General features: G+C 37.8%; 1 long non-coding RNA gene across 2 annotated transcripts in view; it reads left to right on the top strand.

Annotated features, from left to right (window-relative positions):
- Window positions 1-4,733, top strand: part of LOC106879110 (uncharacterized) — a 133,910-nt gene that overhangs the window by 89,567 nt on the left and 39,610 nt on the right. For both annotated transcript variants that reach the window (XR_001410593.2, XR_008265879.1), the window contains exon 2: window positions 3,924-4,255. This is a non-coding gene — a long non-coding RNA (uncharacterized LOC106879110). The remainder of the gene's footprint in view (window positions 1-3,923; window positions 4,256-4,733) is intronic.

Genomic DNA, 4,733 nt, shown 5'->3' with positions numbered 1-4,733 from the left:
TATATATATATATATATATATATATGGATATATTTATGTGTATGTCTATTTGTGTGTGTTTGTCCCCCATCACAACTTGACAACTAGTGTTGATGTGTTTATGTCACCATAACTTAGTAGTTTGGCAAAAGAGACTGATAGAATGTTATGTCTTGTGGGGTTTGAATATCTCGTCACCAATAGTGTTATGACAATGTTGGGATGTGCACAGGGGTGTAGAATAGTATTACCTAAATGAATATTTGGATATGGTTATCTAGAATAACCTTTCACAGGACTAATATATTCACACAGAACGTGTTCCAAACGTAGGTATGATATTAAACTAACACAGTAATCCAATATGAATGATCAACACTGTCAACTGCTTGCTGTTCACACAGTTTCTTTATTTTATTATAATGTGTCAATCCACATTTGGTCTCGTGGGGGTGGTCAAGATCCTTCTACAGCATGGAATAACTACAAGGCTTTAAAAAAAAACAGTACTGGGGGTTCGTTCATTTGACAAAAATTCTTCAAGCTGGTGCCCCAGCATGGCCACAGTCTAATGACTGCAACAAGTGAAAGACAGAAGATATTCTTGAAATTGCCAGCATTTTTTTGTCTTTCAGGATAAAACTAGCAGGCTGATACACCAACCTTTAAGAATTAAGCACTAAATCTTGGGTGTTGGTACAGATCTGGACGGTAAAAGCCGAAACTGTTCTCTAGTTAATCAGAAATGAATTAGGAACAATCCATCTGATGTTCAGTGGGAATTTAAATGTCAAATTTGACATGGAAATATCATGACAGTGGTAAGATCTATAAATGTAAAAGGGTACTTTAAGAGGGTAAAGGAATGTGAATTTATCACATGTAATCACCTCTATGGCAAAATACCTGTTTCTGTCCCACCCCACCATTGTCATACTTTACTCTGCATCATCTTGCATTAATCTACCTTCCTTAATACTACAATCGCTTCAGCTGAGGGTGTCTTGTCTTTCAAGTTACTTGGTGACCTCACTAATTCTGGTCAACCTGGTGCAATAATAGAAAACTCTTGCCCAAGATGCTGTGCAGTGGGATTGAACCTAAGACCACTTGGTCTGGAAGCAAGCTTCTTAAATGTACAACTATGCCTGCACCTTACGTAATTTATAAATATTTGTTTCAAATTTTGGTGCAAGGCCAGCAATTTTGGGAGAAGTGTCAGTCAATTACATCAACCCCAGTGTTCAACTGGTACTTAGTTTATTGACCCAGCAAGGATGAAAGGCAAAGTCAGCCTAAGTGAAATTCGAACCCAGAACGTAAAGATGGATGAAATGCCGCTAAGCATTTTACCTGGCATGCTAATAATTCTGCCAGCTTGCTGAGAAATGTTTCACCTCTAAATTTGAGGTTAATAGTCAGGGAAATTATAGTCATTTTAACATTAACTAATTTCAGAAATTTAGATATTTAATTAACATATATGTTGTGTTCTTGAGCAAGACACTTTATTTCACGTTGCTCCAGTTCACTCAGCTGTAGAAATGAGTTGCGAAGTTACTGGTGCCAAGCTGTATTGACCTCTTTGCCTTTCCTTTGGATAACATCGGTGGCATGGAGAGGAGAGGCTGGTATGCATGGGTAACTGCTAATCTTCCAGAAACAACCTTGACTGGATTTATACCTCGGAGGGTAACTTTCTAAGTGCAATCCCATGGTCATTCATGACCAAAGAGGGCCTTCCATATTTGCTGACAACCCATGCCAGCAATCCAAAATATGTCAGCAGTCCAACCCATACTAACATGAAATATGGACAGTGACTTTTTAGCATTTAAACTGGCCATGTCCAGCCAAAATATTCCACCTGTTTTATTTTCAAACTGGTTATATCTGGCCTATCATGCCTACCCTACAATGTCATTTAAAAAAATAAACGATCACAGCATCGAAATCACAGAGCTATGAAAGAATGCATGATTAATTTAGAATGAGGCAAATAAATAAGCATTACATTCGACAGAGCAATCTGAATAGTGTAAAGGGTTAAATGATGGTGATGATGATGATGACGATGATGGTGATGATGGCGATGATGATGATGATGATGACGATGATGGTGATGATGGCGATGATGATAATGATGATGATGATGGTGGAGGTGCTGGTGGTGCTGGTGATGGTGGTGATGATGGCGGCAGTGGTAGTGTGGAAGATGATGATGATGATGATAAGGAGGAGGAGGAGGAGGAGGACAATGATGACGATTATGATGGTGTGGTTAATGATGATGATGATGATGTTGAGGAGGAGGAGGAGGAGGAGGATGGCAATGATGATGATGATGATGATGAATAGCCATTGCTTACTCTTCTTTATCTTACGATGTCAATGGACAACTGCTGTTGATTTCCGTGACAAACAACCCCTGGTGACTCCTACTCGTTGCTGTGATTAGTTTATGTCTGTCTGTTCTTAGCAGATCTTGTATAGGTCGGTCTGCTGGTCGTTGGTCATCTATTGATTGTCTCACATGACGTCCCCATTCCGACACTTTTCTGGGATAGTAACGAATCATGGCGCTTCATTCAAGACTGCCAAAATGGCTGGCAGCAAATACGACCAAACCATGTTTGTTAGTTGTCACCTTCTGAATGTAAATGTGCAGATTTTGTGAGGGGAAAATGTAAGGAAAAGGATTTTAATGATATTTGGAGACAGCTTGGAATGACACCACTACACTCATGCATGCATGCACACCCTCATACAGACATACACACACACAAACACACACACACACACACACACACATATTTATGTATCTATGTACATGAGTGTTGTGTTTGTATCTCTTTACTTTGATGTTGATGTAAAAAGGAAGATGTTTTTCTCAAATGAAACTAGTGTTCATGCTTTATAAACAAGATTATAACGCAGAAATCAGGGATAAATTATTCCCAGAAGAATCAAAGATTTAATTAGGAAAATATAAAGTTTAATTCTAATTCTAATTCTCTACCACTTTGGACATGTGATCAGAATGTCACAGGAAAGAATCACATGACATATACTTCAAGCCAACTGGCAGGAGAATTAGGGGTAGATGAAGAATGAAGTGGGTAGATAATATCCATAGTTTCAGTTGGTCATGGTTGGCAATCCAGCCAGAAAGAGTAATGCTTGTTGCTTCTGACTGGACCCAATAGAGGAGGTGACTGAGGAATCTACCCAGGGTGGAGTGGATGGATGGATGGATGGGTGGATTTCTCTGTCTCAGAAGTTGGTAGGCCTAATTGCCCATTGATGAATATCACTTACGTGTAAAGTTATGGCTTGCAGACATCACTTGCTTGTGTTTGGTCTACAACAGGTGATGGTTGTTGACATTTCTTGTCAACAAATCCTCCACCAGCTCTGTGAGACGTTGGAGTAAGAGTTGGTTCTTTGACCTGTTGTATCCTATCAAACCATCCAACCCATGCCAGCATGGAAAAATGGACTTAAAATGCAGATGATGATGATGATGAGAAGGCTGTGGTAGTGGTGGTGGTGGTGATGGTGATGATAATGATGAGGATGATGATGATGACAACAACAACGATGATGATGTTGACAACGATGACAATGATGACGATGACTAAGATGATGATGACAATGACGACAATAATGATGATGGTGATGATGATGACAATGACAATGGTAGTGGTTGTGGTAATGATGTTAACAATGACAATGAAGGTGGTAGTGAGGGTGATGGTGATGGTGATGATGTTGGCAACAAAAATACATTCATTTCCAACTTTATCTGACTGAATGAGTGAATAATGTTTGAATGAAGAATAGACTATAATTCATGTATTGAGTCCTTTCTTTCTGTTTTGTTTGTTTTTTTGTTTTCTTATTCTCATATCTCTATTTTTTTTTCTTGTTTCTTTTCTCCACAGATAAAAAACAATGCCAACTTTTATTTATGAGACGATAGCTGTCTTTCCATCGTGGCGTGGCGTGCTCGATTGTGACATATCTGCAGACCAAATACGTCTACCTTTCTGTTAGCAAAGAACAACCAGATTGAATTTATAACCATTTTTTTTTTTTTTTGAATGTCATACACAAAAGAAACCTAAAAACTAAGAAGTCATTAGAATGGAATTTGGAACTCTAATTCCATCACATCCATGATGTCTATTATAAATTTCATGCCGTGTCCAAGAGAAGGACTTTATATATTATATGCCAGTATATTTCTTATGATCTGATGTTGTTTCTTTCTCTGGTAAGTAAATTTTTGAAATTTAAAAATTAATATCTTTTTATGTCTTTTGTTCAGGCTTTTTTATGTTATCTATTTTTTATAGCTACAGGCTATAGCTGCTATTTCTAGCTGGTTGAATGACTATATAGGGACTGACCTCATTGGTTCAAACTCCTTTATCGTTATTGATGTTGTTGTTGCTGTTGTATAGGCCCTATACCACATAAGCTTACATCTGCTTCAGCAGATCTGTGGCACAGAGGGTAATCCAATCTAACCAAAGAATTAAAATTCTTAAACCATGAAAGATTCACTATTATTTTGGGCAACATGTCCGGACATTTGCGACTCCAATTATAGAGTTCTCAGTCAACTCTTTTGATACCAGTTCGTCGAGTCTTGCATGTAATGCACACACAAAAAAAAAACCCCCTAAAAAAACCTTCTCATTTATAAAAAAAAAAAAAAAAATCATCATATTTAAATTAAAATCATCCGT

Source organism: Octopus bimaculoides, chromosome 18, assembly GCF_001194135.2.
Source record: "Octopus bimaculoides isolate UCB-OBI-ISO-001 chromosome 18, ASM119413v2, whole genome shotgun sequence".
NCBI classification, from domain to species: domain Eukaryota; kingdom Metazoa; phylum Mollusca; class Cephalopoda; order Octopoda; family Octopodidae; genus Octopus; species Octopus bimaculoides.
Note: the sequence above shows the minus strand (reverse complement) of the source record. Positions and strands in the feature narration are given on the sequence as shown.